Source organism: Macaca nemestrina, chromosome 10 (assembly GCF_043159975.1).
Source record: "Macaca nemestrina isolate mMacNem1 chromosome 10, mMacNem.hap1, whole genome shotgun sequence".
In the NCBI taxonomy this organism is placed as follows: Eukaryota; Metazoa; Chordata; class Mammalia; order Primates; family Cercopithecidae; genus Macaca; species Macaca nemestrina.
In genome coordinates this window covers 81,165,354-81,174,343 of record NC_092134.1, presented here as the reverse complement: position 1 = coordinate 81,174,343, position 8,990 = coordinate 81,165,354, and positions in this window count along the sequence as shown.

The window sequence follows — 8,990 nt, the reverse complement described above, 5'->3', positions numbered from 1 at the left end:
GTGTTAAGGTGATTGGTTAGATCAGATTGCCTTACACATAGTAGAAGTAAATGATTTTTCCATGAAACTTATTTCAGTAGATGTGTGTATATTTGTATGTAGATAGTGATTCATGATATAACATATATTTCTTATTTAAAGTTGAGGTTAAAAAACAGTTTGACAACTAGTACCCCAAAGAACCTTTTGCTGAGGTCCACCAGCAGATATGTACAAGCAAGTTCATGGCAGCATTGTTTGTTATAACAAAAACAAAAAACACATGTGCTGCCTATAGGAAAATGCATATATATGTGTATATCTATCTATATCTATATATATAGTCATACTTTGGAATACTATACAGCACTGAGAAATAAAACTATATGCATCAAAAAGATGAATCTCAAAACTAGAATGTTGAGGAGGAAAAAGCAAGTCATAGAAATGTACAAGGTGTAATTCTGTTTATATAAAACTTAAAGGTAAGAAAACTCAGCACTAGTTTAGGGATACACACATATGACATAGTAATAAAGAAAAGCAAGAGAATGACCAACATAAAAACTCAGGACAGTGGTTACTTTGGGGATCAGATGGGGTTAGAGACGGATAGAGATGGATCAGAAAAAATCCCGCAGGGGGGTTTGAAGGTACTGGTGGGTACACAAGGATTTGTTTTATTATTGTTGCTATTGAAATCAATAAATGTAGGTTTTGCATACTCTTTTGCATGTATGAGAAATTTATAAAACAAAAGGAAAATGCTGACAGCAGCTTGTGCTCTCTAGCCCCTACTCACTCCTACAGGTTAAAGTCATTGCCTTACCCAAGATTTCCTACCAAGTTTTGGGACTGGCATCCCCCGTCTCAATTTCTTGCCCTCCTGTCAATCTTCTACACTGCTTCTAGACAATCACTTCTCATGTCAGGCCACTCTTCTGCTCAAACACTCTCTGTGGCTCCCCAGTGCCCATCCATAAGTTTAAGCTCTTCAGCTCCACACATTTCCTCCATCTGAGGTAGCCTTCCCCTCCTCCACTTTCCTTTAAGTTCCACTTCAGCCCAGAAACTTCCATTTTCCCATCTGGGGTCACAGTGTGGCTCCCTTCTACCCTATGCCCCTGAGGCCTCCTGGGCAGAACTCTGTGATTGTAATGAGGTGAGGTCACAGAGCCCCCAGGAAGAAGAGGCCCTAGTCCTCAGTGGCAAGGATTCTGGTAGCTCTTGGGTTGGAGCTGGGCTTTGGTGCTCAAGAGAGGCTTGGAGGAGACCACAGTTCTTTCTCTATGGTGAGACTCATACACATGGCTCCCTGGTCACACAGGGATGAGGTGTCTTGGACTCCACCCAGATCTGTTGGGCATACAGCTTTTGGGAACAGGAGCAGAAAAAGGGGGCAGTGGGAACACAGAAGAGATTGAGATGATGTTCCCTGGCTGTTCGTGTATTGAATGCACATGGGGGCGAGGTGCAAGAAGGGAAGGGGTCCCCTGACTTCATAGACAGCACTTCCCTTAGCAGCCTTGGGTTTGGAGAAGAAGCTGGAATCTAGATCACTGTCCCTGGTGTCTGATTAATGGCATTCAAGTTAAGGACATTTCTTCCTAATCCTAGATTTTAAAATGTGTTTTTTAAATTAGGAAATATTGAATTTCATTAAATTTTTTTTGTTCTAATTTAAATGGTTAGATGTGGTAAACTACAATAATCAGTTTCCTAGAGTTTAACTCTCCCTGTTCCTGGGATAAACCTCATTTAGAGGTTTCAAATGTCCCCATCACGGTCTCACCTTCCAAGATCAAGTCAGGCCAAAGAAAGTGTAGTTTTTTTTTGTCTTCTCTTTCCTCCAAAGAGTCATCAACAGAAGTGAGTTATATGAATCTAAGGCAGGAGTGATCAGAGCGCACCAGGGAGCTTGCAGGGTGGAAGGACTGCTGTCTGGGAGGGTCAGGAGTGTGTCCTGGGGAATGCGAAAACGAAACTTAGTGGACGGATGGACTCACCTGCTTCCTCCTTCTTCCCGCAGGCTTGGTCTGGGATTTGGGGCAGGGAGCATCAGTAAGTAAACAGTAGGCTGGCGTGGTCGGATCTTATTATCTTATTCTCCTTATTCCCTCCTTCCCCGTCCACACCTTGGCGTGCCTCCTCTTAAGAAGGCAGAAGGGCTGTGTTTCTGTTCCTGTGTCTGTGACAGCTCCCTCTGTGCCTCTTCTTTTGTCGGGGGCTATTTCTTCTCTCGGGGGTGACTCTGTGTTTGCGTGTGTGGGGAAGGGGGTCCTGTGGTCTGTTCTTTGGGGAGAGGTCTGTGTACCTGTTCCTTTGGAGGAGTTTATACGTCTGTCTCCTGGTGGGGAGGAGGGTCTGTGTATCTATCCGCTGGAGGAGATGCCTGCAACTCTGTCTTCTGGGGCTTGGGGTTGGGGTACGCAAGGGCTTTCCTCCCTCCGACAGTAGTCCTGCGTTCCGCCGGTCCCCGCCCCGGGCTCCGCCCGCCTGCTCCAGCCCCGAGCTGGCTCCTGCGCCCTGGAGAACAGCGCCCCTGGCGGCGGCTACGCGCTCTGCGGTTCCCCTGGCTGTGGCTGTGTCCGGGGCTTCAGCAGCGGGGGCTCCCGCAGATGTTGAACCCTTCCCGCCTCGCTCCGGAGAAGGCAAGGAACCCTCAGCTTCTGCCCTAAAGACTTAGCCCTCTTGTCTCAGATGCCCCCTCCCATACAGCTGACCCCACATCATCTTTTCTTTTTGCCCCCAACACCGGGGTGTGAGGCGTTGGAGCACAGTTTACGGGACTATGACCATCCCCAGTGCAGATGGCCTGGACGCTGGTGCCGCTGGGTAGAGGTGATTGGCCAGCTTACCTGGACCAAGAACCCTGCCCCTCGGAACTGCCCCCTTCCCTTCTTTCCAGGGACTTTTCTTCAATAAACAGTTGTGCAGTGGTCTGAGCTGCCAGGCGTTTAAACCTGGATTCTCCAGGCCATTCCCAGAGCGCAGACAAACCTGGCTGTGGTGGAGGGGTCAGGGCAAGAACAATACCAGGAAGCAACCTCCTCCCCTCCTGGTGTGCGGGTGTATGTGACTTAAGCGTATGGTGATTCGATATTATAGAACCAGGGTCTTTAGGATGGGGAGCCCGGAGTCCGTGGGGAAAGCGAGAGAAAGGGTTCATTCATGCAGAACGGTCTAGCCGGGGCCCATAGCGTCTGGTCAGCAGAGCTGAGAATTCCATTCTCCATCCGTCCATTCACTCTACACGTACTTACTGAATGGTCTCATAGTGCTTGGTGCAGGGGACAGGATGGTGAGGAAAACACTCTAGGATTCCTGGAGATGAGGTTCTGGGTAGGGAGGTGGGCCATAGATGAGGAAACCGAGCAGAAACAGAAAAGGGTGGGATGGGGATTGGGTCAGTGCCTTCTAGCTCCCTGATGGGGCACTTGAGGACAGGTGGCCCTTGCAGATGGGGGCTGGAGAGATATGAACATATCTCTTGGCTTGGGTGGCCAAAGCCTGAGTTCTGGTTTAACACACAATTGGGCCACCCAGTTCTGTTAATATGATCTGGTGGGGGGCAGGGGAACAACACACAGGGGTGGAAGAAAATGTGGGCTGTGAAATCCGATGGAGGCTCCGGCTGTGTCTCTACTTCAGATCTAGGGTGTAAGTTGGTCCAAGTTTTTACAAGGCATTGAACTTTGGCGGTTGGAAGATAGACCAGTCTGGGGAGTGGGGTGGCTAGATAAAGGCTGGGTTTCTGGGTTCTTTCCCTGCCACACAGGCTCAAGAGAAGCTTCTATACAGTGAGCCCACATTCCTTTCTATTGCATGAAGTTACATCATCAATACAACAATAGTTTCTGCTTTCTATGTGCCTGGGTGGGGCTAAAGTGCGTCATTGGCCAGAGGCCTGGGCTTTACCTTTTAAGGCACTCTAGTGCCAGAGTGTCTGCTGTGTTCTTCTGGGTGCCTGCCCGGAGGACAGGTATCCAAAAAGCCCTCTTCTTGTGTAAACAGAAAAGTCTCATGCAAGAGGAATGGGACTGAAACTTGGCTGGCAGGCTGCCACCCTCCTGAGGGGTAGGAGGCATGGCCCCACTGGGCTCACACATCAGCCCTGGTTGATAAATACTGACCTGCCAACACTCGCAAATGCAAACAAGCTGCCTGAAGATTATTTCAAGGTTCTTTAGTCCAGCTCTGTGCTCCTTGCATTTTGCTAGGGAATCATGAGATTCTGTGCGATTCAAGGCCAATTTTCTCCAGCTCCTGCTGTGATGATCATGTCAACAAGGGAACTTCATGGGAATTGTAGGCAGGATCTAGGATGTACATTCTGCAACCTGCGTCATTCAGGACTGGTTGCTCACATTTTCCTTTTTCAAATACCGAATCTGGACTTGCCTGATGTCAATCCAGAAGATCCCCAGGGCTTTGGGGTCAGGTTTGAGTTTCTTCCTGGGCCAGGGCCATGTGGGTCACAAGCAGTGTTTGTGGTTTGGAGACTAATTCCCTGAGAGGCTCCCCTGGCCATGGGCCACATTCCAGCCTGGGGTGGGAGGAAACTGCCCAGTGCATTTATGGAGAGTCATTCTCCAGCCCATTTATAAGCTTTGTGAGTTGGGGTGGCTTTTGAAGGGAGGAGGGCTGTCCTCGGTTCGGTCATTGCTTCTCAGCAGAAGGGCACCATAAGGCGTGAGTCCTCTGTTGGCTCTCCATGCCTGCCTCACACTCCGTCACACTCAAACATGTCAGATGCTAACTTAGCTGTGGTCATGTCTCTATCTGAGCCCCTGGAGGGCAGTGAAGGTCTCATCCATCCCCAGTGTCTGCCTCAGAGTAGATGTGATGAGGTTGAGGCTGCGTGGTCCTGGTTGGTGTGTCCTGTCCTGAGATGTATCGGGCCCTGTTTTTGACCATTAGCGTGTTGCATTCTGCATAACCCCTTGGAAGTCTCTTGTGGAGTCTAAATGCAGTTCTTCCTGCTGTGATTTCAGCTGCAAGAGATCAACTAGACCAACCTGGAGTAAGGAAGGAAGGGCCTGGATCCTGTTCCCAGTCTTGTTCTTACCTTGACCAAACTCTTCACCTGTTTCTGGGCCTCAGTCCTGCCCTCCTCTAGATCTAAATTGTGAAGATTCATTTTTTTCCTTCTTATTTAATTTTAAATTTATTTTTGTAGATATGAAGTCTTGCTCTATCACCCAGGCTAGAGTGCGGTGGCACGATTATAGCTCACTGCAGCCTCGACCTCCTGGACTCAAGTGATTCTCAGTAGCTGGGACTACAGTTGCATGCCTCCACACTCTGCTAATTAAAAAAAAAATTCTGTAGAGATGGGGTCTCACCTTGTTGCCCAGGCTGGTCTCAAAATCTTGGCCTCAAGTAATCCTCCTGCCTCAGCCTCCCAAAGTGCTGGGATTACAGGTGTGAGCCACTGTGCTTGGCTTTATTTTTCCTTATTTTCTTCCCTACTTAGTCCCTCTGAGCCAAAGATTAGCTGCAAAATAGAATAGTAACTATCAGAGGGTTGTTTGAGAAAAGATACTGCTGCATGTAAAGTGCTTAAAGCATCGGAAGTTATATTAAGTGTAACTATTATTTCACTTACTGGAATTCTTTAGAAGATTTTTGAGCCTCCCGCCCCCTGCTTTTTTTTTTTTTTTTTTTTTTTGAGACAGAGTCTCGCTTTGTTGTCCAGGCTGGAGTGCGGTGGTGCTATCTCGGCTCACTGCAAGCTCCGCCTCCCGGGTTCACACCATTCTCCCGCCTCAGCCTTCCAAATAGCTGGGACTATAGGCACCTGCTACCAAACCTGGCTAATTTTGTTTTTGGATTTTTAGTAGAGACGAGGTTTCACCGCGTTAGCCAGGTCTCGATCTCCTGACCTTGTGATCCGCCCACCTCGGCCTCCCAAAGTGCTGGATTACAGGCATGAGCCACGGTACCCGGCCAAGTTTTGAGCCCCTTTAAAGAAAGCTTTACAAAGTCTAAGGGTGACTGACCTCCCTCTGCCCCACCTGGAGTGAGAGTGATGGTAGGGCAGGAGGAATAAGTAGGCAAGCCTAGGGGTTAGAGCAAGGGCTCCTTAGCCAGGGGGGACCTCCCTAGTTTGACTCCCAGCAGCATCGCCCATCACAACTCCCACTTTAGCCCCAATCCCCATTGGTGACCCCTACCTCACCAGCACACATGGGTCTACCCATGTACCCACATGCACTCACATCCACATGTACCCACAAATCTCCCCTTTTCAGCACATAGATGCACACATGTTCACATGTATAATCACATATTTAGAAACCCTCACCATCTCTCTCACACACGCGTTTCCACACGGGTAACTGGAATGTGCATGTACCTGAATGCAATCATATTGCTCCACTCACAGTTACCTCTCGGCATTGAGCAACGCAGAATGAATACACAAACAACATGCGCATACACTGCACAGTTGCATGAAACCTGGAATCACCATTTCCCTCTAGCCCCTAATCCTGTCCCACCTATCCCAAAGAATAACACAGTTGGCTGAGCGCGGTGGCTCACGCCTGTAATCCCAGCACTTTGGGAGGCTGAGGTAGGCGGATCACAAGGTCAGGAGTTTGAGACCAGCCTGGCCAATAAGGTGAAACACCGTCACTACTAAAAATACAAAAATTAGCCAGGTGTGGTGGTGGGCACCTGTAGTCCCAGCTACTTGGGAGGCTGAGGCAGGAGAATCGCTTGAACTTGGGAGGTGGAGGTTGCAGTGAGCTGAGCCCACACCACTGCACTCCAGCCTGGGTGACAGGGTAAGACTCTGTCTCACAAAAAAAAAGAAAGAAAAAAAGAATAATAGAGCTTTAAATTGGTAAGGGATGTTAGCAGCCACCTAATCCAAGCATTTTCTTTTCTTTTCTTTTCTTTTCTTTTTTTTTGAGATAGTCTCTCTCTTGTTGCCCAGGCTGGAGTGCAATAGTGCCATCTTGGCTCACTGCAACCTCTGTCTCCCGGGTTCAAGCAATTCTCCTGTCTCAGCCTCCCAAGTAGCTGGAATTACAGACATGCACCACCACGCCTGGCTAATTTTTTGTATTTTCAGTAGAGATGGGGTTTCTTCCTGTTGGTCAGGCCGGTCTCGAACTCCTGACCTCAAGTGATCCACCTGCCTCGGCCTCCCAAAGTGCTGGGATTACAGGCATCAGCCACTGACCCCAGCCCCAAACATTTTATTTCACTAGCAGATACACTAAGGCCCAGAGAGGGGAGTTGACTTGCTAAAGGTCACACAGTGAGATGTTCCATTTTCTTCACCATTCTGCACCCGGGGAATTATGTGTTTGATTCCTTCCTGCCTTGCTCCTCTGCCTGAGCCTGTGCAGGAATGGGAACCTAGAGGGAGGTGACGGTGGTAGGGCTGGAGTAGGAAGGGAGGGTCAGAGCTAGAGGTAGGGTGAGGGAGTGAAATACGGCAGGGCACTAAGGCCCAGTTGGGCTGAAGTTGGGAGACGTGAGAAGTCCATCAGGACTGGAGTTGCAGTTGGCTTCTGAACTAGGGAGGGATGGAGCTGGTGCTTGAGTCTCAGGTCTGGACTTCTGACAGGGGCTGCTGCTGCTGCTTCTTGTTTTTTTATTTTTTTGAAACAGGATCTTGCTCTGTTGCCCACGCTGGAGGCAGTGGCTCAAACATGGCTCACTGTGCAGCCTCAACCTCCTGGGCTCAAGCTGTCCTGCTTCAGCCTCCTAGGTAGCTGGGACTATAGGTGCACACCACCTTGCCCAGCTAATGTTTTTATATTTTACAGAGACAAAGTCTCACTATATTGTCCGGGCTGATCTCTAACTCTGGGGCTCAAGCAACCTTTTCACCTTGGCCTCCTAAAGTGTTGAGATTATAGGTGTGAGCCACTGCACCTGGCCTAGGGCCAGCTTCTGAGCTGTGTGATGTCACAGCATAGAGGGCTAGTTGGAATGATTGATCACAAATTCTGGAACTTTCCAGGATTCTGTCCTGCTCAGAATTCCATCAGGGGTGGCTGAGAGACCTTGGTTTGATTCTAGCTTTTACAAGAGATTTTGCTTTTTTTCAGTCCACTCACTTCTGGTCTGTTAATATTCTTAATCATTTCTAGTGCACAGAAGGGTAGGGGTGGGGGACTCCCATTTCTGCTGCATTTTCTGGGTCTGGAACTGGAAGTGTAGAGATTCACCCTGGCCTAAAGATATATGTTCAGGGAGTCACCTTGGCCCATAGTGGAGCTGAGCTGTCATCTTCCCCTTCCCCTACCTCATCAGTGCCAGGGAATACTTCCATGCATGAAGGAGCTGAATGGCCCTGGTAACCACGGAGATTTCTCTCTGTACTTGCAATCTCTGATCACAGATATAAGTATAATAAGAGGTTGGCCATAAGAGGCCCTAATCCCTAGAGGGACTTCTACTTTACATTCTGCAAAAGAATAGCACTAATGATAAAAAATAGAGTGATAATTTTGTGGAATGCACTATGTAAGCCTTTTACATATATGAAATCCCTTAATCCACTCATCAAATTATGAGGTGGTTGCCCTTTCTGTCATCCTCATTTTAGAGGTGTGGAAGCAGGCACAGAGAGGGTAAATACATTGCCCAGCCCCACTCAACTAGGAAGGACCAGGGCCCAGCTTGGGGCCCAGGCAGTCTGGCTGGAGTCTGTGTCCCCTCTCTATGCCACATCATCTTGCTATGTGCTGTTTTCTGTCTTTGAGGAAATGTATCAGCTATGGCAGGTCTCCAAAACCCCAGAGTGACTCCGTTTAAAAAAAAAGAAAGCCAACGTCAAAGGCTTTTTGAAACTTTAAATCATATTCATGTGTTCACCCCTTAAAGAATTCCAATAAATTACTCAGGCATGAGTCTTCCCTGTCAAAGCAATGGGTGATGTTGCCTCAAGCTTTGAGTGATTGGTGAATCTGATTTTCATGATCCACCAGTCTCCAGATATGCATGAGGTGTTTTCTGGGAGACAGCTGCAGTTTAGTGAAATGAGCCCT